The sequence below is a fragment of the Lagenorhynchus albirostris genome, chromosome 7 (assembly GCF_949774975.1).
Source record: "Lagenorhynchus albirostris chromosome 7, mLagAlb1.1, whole genome shotgun sequence".
Taxonomy (NCBI): Eukaryota; Metazoa; Chordata; class Mammalia; order Artiodactyla; family Delphinidae; genus Lagenorhynchus; species Lagenorhynchus albirostris.
In genome coordinates this window covers 2,856,983-2,866,959 of record NC_083101.1, presented here as the reverse complement: position 1 = coordinate 2,866,959, position 9,977 = coordinate 2,856,983, and the positions used below count along the sequence as shown (strand labels likewise).

Genomic DNA, 9,977 nt, shown 5'->3' with positions numbered 1-9,977 from the left:
AGCGCCCGCCAGCCTCCCTAAGTGCGGCACCCTGGGGCCCTGGACAAGATGGACAGGCAGGGCAGCGGCTGTTTGACGCTGGGAGGAGCATTGAGGCAGAGCCCACCGCTCCCAGGGCAGCCCCACATCCCACCCTGACGACCGCAGTGACTCACTGGGCCACCTCCTCCATGCTGCCCACTTTTGCCCTGGGGAATCCGATCCTGTTGCCTGGCCCCTCCCCCTGCTGCCTCTGCAGCCTCCCAGACTCCTCTGCGGGTGTTCCTGTGCGTCTCTCCTTCCTTTCGGCCCTGGAGGGCGCTGCTCCTTCCTGCCCCAGGGCCTTTACACTGGCGGTGTCTTCACCCCAAAGCCCTCTCCTTCTTTCCTGGGTAAACCCTGACTCCGACTCCAGGTCTCATCCTTCCCTGCCCACCCCCCAGACTAGCTCCCCCAGCCCCTGGAACCCTCAGGAACCTAATCCAGGAGACATGTGTTCACTGCCGGCTCCCTGCCAGGCCTGAAGCTGCAAGAAGGTAGGGTCATGTGCCTTTGCGGGATGTCTTCTTGCCAGGACTGACCTTCCACAAGCAATGGTCCCCTGAATGAAGAGCGTCTACAACCACTGCCGGGCGAGGTCTTCCCCTGTGTCTCCCCTGAAAGGTGGGCACCGTTTCCATCTCCATTCACCGTTGAGAAGAGGGGTGCAGAGAGGGGAAGGTCTCACCCCAGGGCCCTGAGGCTCCTACAGAGGGGCGCCGGGCGTTCCAGGGGCAACCGGTTGGGTGGTCCTATCCTCACCGGCCTGCCCCCGCCCCGCCCCGCCCCGCCCGGGGAAGGACCAGGCAGGCAGGAGAGACCGGCCCACCCCCACCGGCCCACTCTTTCCCAGAGCTCACAGCCATCCTCCTTCCCTACAGGGCAGCACTCTTCCCAATGCGTGTCTGTGGAGCCCTAGATCCACGACGGGGTGCTATTGGCACTGCTCCGTGGGGACGGGGCTTTGGGAAGTGCTGGGCGCGCAACGGGGAGCAGAATTCTTTCCCACAGGACTTCTCGGAGCCTTTAGGCGCTGTGCACACCGGCCCTGGGGGAGAACTCTAGCAGACATCCCACAGTGTTTGGCCAGGGGCTGGGACCAGACCCCCATGTGGCAGAAGTCTCGGTCGCCTGGTAGACAGCAGGGGCCAGCCCGGGCTTTGCAGTTACCCGCAGCTGCCTTCAAATCCCTCTCTGTTCTCTTCTGGCTGGGGGGTCCTCTCTGAACCTCAGCTTTCTCCTCTGTCACCTGGAGAAAGCAATGCCCAGGTCCCAGGGGTGGAAATCCTCCGGGTAGCACCTGGTTGCAGCCTGCACTCAGAGGGTGGGGCGGCTTTGATCGGCCTGAGGGGGAGAGGGGCAGGCCGCCGGCGCCCGCCACTTCCTCCCGGGTCAGCCATGCTCTGTCTGGCAGCCTTTCTTAAGCTAAATTCCTTCCAGTCTCTCTCTTAAGGGTGAGTTTTGGTGCCCCAAGCGAAGGGTGTGTGAATGATTCATCATTTTGAGTCCTCCAGCACCCCTGCCAAACTTGACCCCCAGGGCCAAGAACTAGGAGGACTGTGTTCCGTCCCAGGGCTCCAGGGCTCCGTGACCCCCACGTGCTGTCCAGGGGGCAGAACGGGGCCTGCTGGGGGGCAGAGCGATGAGAATCACTGATGATTATCCACACCAGGCTATTTGGGTCCTTTTAACAGTGCCGGGAGCGCTTGCTTCTCGGTCCAGCAAGAGCTTTTCCAGATTCCAAACGGAGGGACCAGAACCCAGGCCCCAGGGGCGACGTCCCTGCAGCCTTTTGGGAAGAGCCCAGATGCCCAGCCAGGGGCCATAGTGGGATGGCTGCCAGCGCCACTCCTTCCGGCTGCGGGGCCCGGAGTGAGCATCTCACCCATGGGGCGGGGGCAGCAGAGCTGTGCGTGGACCAATGAGGAAACCGAGACAGAGCACCCGGCGCAGCTGCGCCCAGACGAGGTGCAGGACGTGTGCCCGCACAGACTTGTCGGCCAAGTTGTTCCGGCAATGGCTCGTTTAAACGTTTGTCTCTGCTTCCTGAAACCCAAGGGCCCGGGCCCAGGCCCAGGAGGACGGCACACGGAGGCAGAGGACACGAGACACACAAACGCCATTTACTGCCCCCATCACGTCTTCCCTGTCTCCCCAGCGAGGGGAAGGACTCCTGGCACGTGGACACAGTCCCCTCTTCTGTCCCACAGATGACCGAATGAGAAGAGAAATAAACCAGGACCCTCTGCCAGGCTGCCTCTGGGGCCTGTAAGTGGGGCCGGGCAGCGGGGCAGCCTGAGAAACTTCTGGAGCAGCTGCGAGCCAGCTCCTGGAGGGCGGGTGACCTGTGTCTGGGTCCTGCCTGGCCCCCCAGGCCTGAGGCTCCCTCCCTCGGGGCCTCGGGACGCTTGCAGGGAGCTGGTCCTGGGACATTTATATCCTGGAGGAAGGGCACTCCCCGTGCTTGGTCCCCGAGGAGCTTCCTGTCCATCGGGGCCGTGGGGGCCAGAGCAGAACCGGAGCGCCCGGGAGGCCGGCCGGTCACGCGAGAAAGGCCTCCGGCCAAACGTCAGCCTTGGGAACGCTCGGTCCTCTCCTCCTTCCACACATCCGGGGTCAGCGGTCACTTTATTAATAGCAGCCCCCGAGGAGAGGCCTCACCCCCTGGACCGTCATCGCCCGCCCTGTGGGCTTGGCCGAGCGACCTGGGGGCATCCCTCGGAGGGACGGTTGGGGGACATCGCCACCCTGCCTGCCCGGAGGCTCCAGACGCTGCAGAAGGAAAAAGCAGGTTTCAAAGATCCCACTTTCTCCCTCCCGCCATCAACTGCAAGACACAGCATCAATTTCATAACAGCTCTTGGGGACAAAAAGCAACAGCACTAACTCTGTACTTCAGCACAGCGACATACCTCATCCTCAGGAACACTCAGGACGAGAGGGGCAGAGGCTCAGCACCGCAAAGAAAATCCTGCCTTAAGCCATCTGGGCCCATTAACACACAGAGAAAAATCTGGAAAGTTAGTCCCCTTATCTGGACCTTCCCTCCCTCCTCTGCACAGCAGACCTCTAGATGAGTCCTCCACCACCAGGAAAAATTGTGAGGCTTTGAAGTTGGGAAAAAAAAAAAATTACTGCTGGTCCTGCCTAGGGTACCCCTCAAGTCATTGCAAACCTATCTTACAACACAGGAATTTATAGGAAACAGGAAACCAGTAAAAAGTGTGCCGATCGAGATGGGTGGTTGGTAAGATGCAGGGTTATTTTGCTCCTGTGTGGCTTTAAATGCACGTGCAATGAGTAGGTATACCATGTATAATGAGGAAAAAAATGGGCTTTTGAAAGAATTAACTCCAGGAAGTGTCCAGGCTACACGTGGATAGAGATTTTGTGTGTCGGGAGCATGTCAGGAACCGTACAAATCTGACGTCTCCCCGCACGGCCACCAGCCCGCAGCACCTCCCGGTACCTCCCAGTACCTCTGGGGGCCCAAGAGCCTGGGCTCCAGACCCCACTGCCTGCCGTACCTGGGGGTACCACCTTTAGGCATCCTGGAAATGCCCTGAGCCTTGGTTTCTCTACCTGGAAAATAGGACAGTAACAGCCACCCTCTACTGAACCCTCCCTGTGAGCCAGGCCCTGAGCTCCAGTCCCGTAGGGGAGGAAACTGAGGCTCGGCCGTGAGGTGACCTGCCCAGGGCCACAGAGAGCCAGACTCTGAACAAGAAAGTAGGCTCTGCTCCAGGGGCTGAGCTGAGGCTTAGAGAAGGTGAGATGCAGGCCCTTCCCCCAGGAAGGATGCTCCAGCTCCATCAGGCGGCATAGACCCTGAGAGGTGCAACCCCGCCCCCTGGTGGAGGAGAAAGCCCAAGCTCCCCACCCACCCAGCGCTGCTCCCACAGGAGCGACCTCCTGGGGTGGATGCCCAGCCTTGGGGTGTCCCTTCCTACAGAGAGCAAAGAACAGGCAAGGGGCAGAAACCCACCACCCAGGGGGCAACCCACCGGCCACTCCAAGGCCAGCAAGACAGGAGCCAGTGGACAGGGGCACCCCCAGGCTGGGGCCTCCCCGATTCCAAAGGCCCCCAGTCTAGGTGGTGGCCGCTAGCAATGGCCTTGAAGCTGATGCTCTGAGCCCCAGCAGTCACTCTGAAAGGCTCGTGACGGCCCCAGAAGGTTGCTGGGTCACCAAGGTCTCCCGTTCCAAAAGGCGACGAGTCCTCAGGGCCTGTCGCCGTTCCTGGGAATGTCACTGCTCTCCCCCGCCCAGCCGAGGACCTCCCAGGAAGCTGGAAAGGGCTTAGGGGCCGCCTGGTCAGCAGGCAGAGGTCTGTGAGCTGGAGGTGAGCGGGGCAGGGGCCAGGCTCCCCCATAGCCACCCACCCTCACCCCACGCAGCCCACGGATGCTGACAGTAAGATGTGTGAAGACAAATCCTTGAGTCAAGAGTTAGCTCTCATCCCACCAAATCCCTAGTTCTACAGGATGGTGCTGGGGGTGGGAAGAGTGTTTCCATCTACGGCTCTGCCCTTCCTTGCAGGTGCCAAGAAGCCCAAGTTGTGAAAGCCGGCAGAGCTGGGCCATCCCACAGGTGGGTTTCTGGGAAAGGGAACTGGCCACATTTGGGGGCCCAAACTGGCCTCAGACTTCCTCCAGCTGCCTGAGTCCTGACCCTGACATTTCTCCAGATCAGGTGCAGACTTCACCAGAGAGCTGGAAAACTCAAGCTCTCCAAAGTCACCTGCACCTGGAAATAAGAGCATTATAATCAGAGCAGAAGGAGGATTATTTGGCTCTGAACAACCCGGATCACTGCCTGAACTCGTCGACTCAGTGCCCACTGTGGAGTGCTTCCCCAGGGCTAGAAGTGGACTGAGGGACTGGAATGGGGCTGGATGTGCAGAGCCAACCATCCAAGCTCTGTGCTGGCAAATCCGGTGGCCACCACCAGGGGGTGCCCTGGCATGGACCCTGGCTGGTCTGGATGGACCCAAGTACCGCTGAGGCCCTTCAGCCTCCTCCCCTCTGTCTTTGGCCTTCCTCCTCCCACTCCTCCTCTGCTTTCTTCCCTCCCCTGGGCCCTCTCTTCTCCCTCCTGCACAGACCTGCATGCCACCAGCCCATGAGCCAAGATGGATGACTAAATGACCACACCCCCTCCAGCCCTCATTTTCACAAGCTCCATGGCCCCCCAGCAGGCTTTCCTTTAAAAAGGGGGTGGGGGAGGCTTCCCTGGTGGCACAGTGGTTGGGAATCTGCCTGCCAATGCAGGAGACTTGGGTTCGAGCCCTGGTCCAGGAAGATCCCACATGCCGCGGAGCAGCTAAGCCCGTGCGCCACAACTACTGAGCCTGCGCTCTAGAGCCTGCGAGCCACAACTACTGAGCCCGCATGCCACAACTACTGAAGCCCGCGTGCCTAGAGCCCATGCTCCGCAACAAGAGAAGCCACCGCAATGAGAAGCCCCTGCACTGCAATGAAGAGCAGCCCCCGCTCGCTGCAACTAGAGAAAGCCCACGCGCAGCAATGAAGACCCAACACAGCCAAAAATAAATAAATAAAATAATTTTTTAAGGGGGGTGGGGGTGGAGAAGGACTCTGCAACTTGGTTCAACACAGAATTCCCCAAACAAGCTCCTCCCCTTTTTTCCATAGGACACCTTCCCTTTTTTTTCTTTTGGGTATGAGGGCTTCTCACTGCTGTGGCCGTTTCCGTTGCGGAACACAGGCTCCGCACGCACAGGCTCCGCACGCACAGGCTCCGCACGCACAGGCTCCGCGGCCATGGCTCACGGGCCCAGCTGCTCCACGACATGTGGGATCCTCCCGGACCGGGGCACGAACCCGTGTCCCCTGCATTAAGCAGGCGGACTCTCAACCACTGCGCCACCAGGGAAGCCCTTCCCTTGTTTGCACAGTGGTCCCTAGAGCACACTTTGGGAGGGGCTGCTTCCCAGGCAGATGACAAGAGCGCCCCCTCCCCTGTTCCTGGGGTTGCCAAATTTAGCAAATGAAAATCCAGGACAATTTCAGAGCAATAATGAATACGTTTTAGTATAAGCACCGCCCCATAACATATTTGAGGCATACTCACACTTTCGGTGCTCACTGTTTACCTGAGATTCCAATCTAACCAGGCGTCGGTATTTCATCTAGCATCTTCACCAGGACACTTGCAGGGAAAAGGCCTGGGGCTTCGCCAGGGCTGGAGGGGACCCCACACTTCCACCATCTGGGTCTGGGTCCTCCCCCCAACCACCCAGGAAACAACGGGCAGGGGGGTGCTCAGCAAGGCCCTCCTCTCCCTCAGCTTCTGCAAAACAGGTAGGTCAGGTGGGTGATCTCGCCTTCTCTTATTTCTGGGATTTTCTGGGTGTAGCCCCTGATCCCACGCGGGGGCCTTTAGGAACCACCCCTGGGGATGGTCTAGTGAGTTCCGTTCCCGGTGAACTCGGGTCCGATGATGACCGGAAGGCACCAGCAGGCGCCCGGAAAAGCAGCCTCAGTAAATGCAGCCCAGGAACCCACGTCTGCGCCAGTCCCGGGAGGGAGCTGCTCCTCGTGGGTCCTTCCCGACTGGTCCTCTCAACACTACGAAGACCCTCTGGCCACCTTCCCTCACAGGCAGCCTCCACCTTATTCTGCAAGTTCTTCCCCAGTCTGTGTCATCGTCTTGAAGTCGCCTGGAAGAAGTGGAGTCACCCACTCTCCACCCAGAGCAAAGACAGGCCGTCAAGAGGGGGACGGGAGGTGGGGGCCCAAAGGGCTTCGTGAATGCAGATTCCCAGGCCTGCCGCTAGTCACTCCCCCCCCCCAGGTTCAGACTCTGCCCAGGAATCTACATTTTAACACTAGGTGGTTTGGAGTCAGCCTAAAGCTTGAGAGGCCTGGTCTGGGGTTCCTGAGGAGCCAGCTGCCCCTTTGTTCCAAGCCAACGGGGACCAGGAGCTTACAGACTCAAGGGAAGGGCAAGGCCCCATGTGGCCTGTTGATGGGCAGGAGGTGGCATCACTGGGGCCCCGGGCCACTCTGGATGGACCCTCCCATGTGCCCAGACCAGAGGGTCCCAGGAGGCCCAAGGCAGAGGTGCTGTGCGCAGAAGTCCCAGCAGTGGAGCAGGACAGTTTGGCACAGGCAGACTCCCAGACCCTCACCCCGCAGCCCGGCTCTAACCCCTCTGCTGCCCCACTGGAGGTGTGATGTCCACGTCACCCAACCACTCTGGCTTGTGTCCTCAGCTATCAAGTGTGGGTGCTCATGGCACCAACCTCATGGGGGAGGGGCGTGAAACGGGAGGACGTTAGCGCAGGGCCACTGGGGCCTTGGCACACACGGCCTGCAGCGACTTGTCCTTAGTGAAGAGTTACAGCCCCGCAGGTCTGAGACTAAGGAAGCCCGGCCGCTAGGACGGTGTGGGCAGCTGGACAGAGCAGTGACTGAGACAGGGCTGATGCCCCTTGCAGCTGCCCACTGTACTGACCAGCTCCGGGGTGACACCCAGGCCCCGCGCTGCACCTGCGAGCGCCAACACAGGTCAGGACAGGGCCTTGCCCAGAGCACACGCACACCCACTCCCAGCTGACCCCGTCCCTGGTGGCTGCCTGCCTGTCCCTTGGTCACGCCCTCGGCTCTTCTCTCCCTTCTCTCCCACGATGCTCTGCAAACTGGGCAGAGCTCTCCCGTGCGCACTTGGTTAGCTCTTTACCTGTAACTAACCGGCTGATTGGGAACTTCTCAAAGGAGAACTGGATGGGGGACACTGCTAGCCTCCTGCAGGCCGTGTCCACCCCAGCCGGCTCAGCGTCCCTTGGCTGGACCTACCGCCCACCCCTTCTGTCCACTGCCCTTCTGTGCTGTCTGTGCGCGCATACACGGTGTGGACGGGCGCGCTCGTGGACGCCTGGGCGTGCACGGACGCTGTGGACACGCAGGCGTGTCTGCACATATGCTTATGCACGGAGCACAGCGCACACGCGCGTCCGGCCGGGGAACCACGCGCCCGCAGCCGTGGGGAGGCACCGCGTCACCGCCTCGGCCCGGGGCCGCATGGCCCCACCGTCTACACTGCGGGGACGGCCAGCACCCGAAGCATCGGATTTAAATCTTAAAACTCTAGGGAAAGGACGGACGGGAAGAGCAAAAGCCGGCTCCGCGCAGACTCCGTCCCGCCCCGGGGTTCGAACCCTCGGCTCAAAAATGGCGCGGAGCGGGCTCAGAGCATGCGCAGAAGACGAGTGGCGTAGGCTGGGAGCATGCGCAGACCACGCCCCGGCTCCCGCCGCACCCACAGTTCCAAGCGCAGGGCCGCGTCCGGATGTCCGTGGAGCGGCTCTACCTTCCTCGTCCTCTGATTCGCTACCAACCACTTCCATTTCCGCAGAAAGTTCCGAGCCATTTCCGCGAGGCGTGTCGCTGTAGGAAGTGCGCGCCAACCCTGTTTTGTTTCCGGGGGAATCTATTTTCCTGCGGGACGCTTGGACTTCCGGGTGTTCCTCTCAGCCTCTGATTGGCTTGTTTTATGAATATATTAGAACACGAAAAAGAAGTTTTTTCATCGCGCTAAAATAATATAGCGACTTAAAAAGAACTTATTCTCGGCTATCTGTTGGATGCGATCGCTTTCACCAGCGTGTCTGAGGTGCGAACGCGAAGTCGCCGTAAGCAAAAGGCGGTGTGCAGGCAGGTTCTTAAATAGGGAGCGCGCAGAGGGTGGAAACGTGTTGTATGAAAGGAGAGAAGGTTAGCACTCCCCTTGACAAGGATGGAAGAGACCTTCGGGTCTAACAACACGCATACGGTTAAGGCATTGCCACTTACGTTGTGGCATCTAACCACTGTTTTTTACTGTGCGGACACAACGGCCTGTGGTCCGCGGGGGTGCATCGCTATACGATGTGTGCTGCAGTTGTCCACACTGACGTGTGGGCGTGACGCGCGCGGGTGCATAGGCGGGGGGTGCGACACAGGGATCTGTGATACACGGCTGTGTGATACGTGTGTGTGCCGCGTGGACAAACACCTATGCGACGCTACTTGCTCGGCTCTTTTGAGATGTTTGGCTTTTTTTTTTTAAACATCTTTATTGGAGTATAATTGCTTTTCAATGGTGTGTTACTTTCTGCTGTATAACAAAGTGAATCAGCTGTACATATACATATATCCCCATATCTCCTCCCTCCCTATCCCACCCCTCTAGGTGGTCACAGAGCACTGAGCTGATCTCCCTGTGCTATGTGGCTGCTTCCCACTAGCTGTTTTACATTTGGTAGTGTATAGATGTCAGTGCCACTCTCACTTCGTCCCAGCTTACCCTTCCCCCTCCCCGTGTCCTCAAGTCCATTCTCTACGTCTGCGTCTTTATTCTTGTCCTATCCCTAGGTTCTTCAGAACCTTTTTTTTTTTTTAATTCAATATATATGTGTCAGCATATGGTATTTGTTTTTCTCTTTCTGACTTACTTTACTCTGTATGACAGACTCTGGGTCCATCCACCTCACTACAAATAACTCGATTTCATTTCTTTTTATAGCTGAGTAATATTCTATTGTATATATGTGCCACATCTTCTTTATCCATTCATCTGTCGAAGGACACTTAGGTTGCTTCCATGTCCTGGCTATTGTAAATAGAGCTGCAATGAACATTGTGGTACATGTCTCTTTTTGAATTATGGTTTTCTCAGGGTATATGCCCAGTAGTGGGATTGCTGGGTCGTAGGGTAGTTCTATTTTTAGTTTTTTAAGGAACCTCCATACTGTTTTCCATAGTGGCTGTACCAATCTACATTCCCACCAGCAGTGCAAGAGGGTTCCCTTTTCTCCACACCCTCTTCAGTATTTATTGTTTCTAGATTTTTTGATGATGGCCATTCTGACCGGTGTGAGATGATACCTCACTGTAGTTTTGATTTGCATTTCTCTAATGATTAGTGATGTTGAACATCCTTTCATGTGTTTGTTG

At 58.3% G+C, this 9,977-nt stretch overlaps 1 non-coding gene across 1 annotated transcript; it reads left to right on the top strand.

The window, feature by feature from the left end:
- The first annotated feature begins 8,734 nt into the window (after positions 1–8,734).
- LOC132523965 (U6atac minor spliceosomal RNA) lies at positions 8,735–8,860 on the top strand. Its single transcript, XR_009541731.1, has one exon. It is a non-coding gene; the product is annotated as a U6atac minor spliceosomal RNA (small nuclear RNA).
- Positions 8,861–9,977: the final 1,117 nt, after the last annotated feature.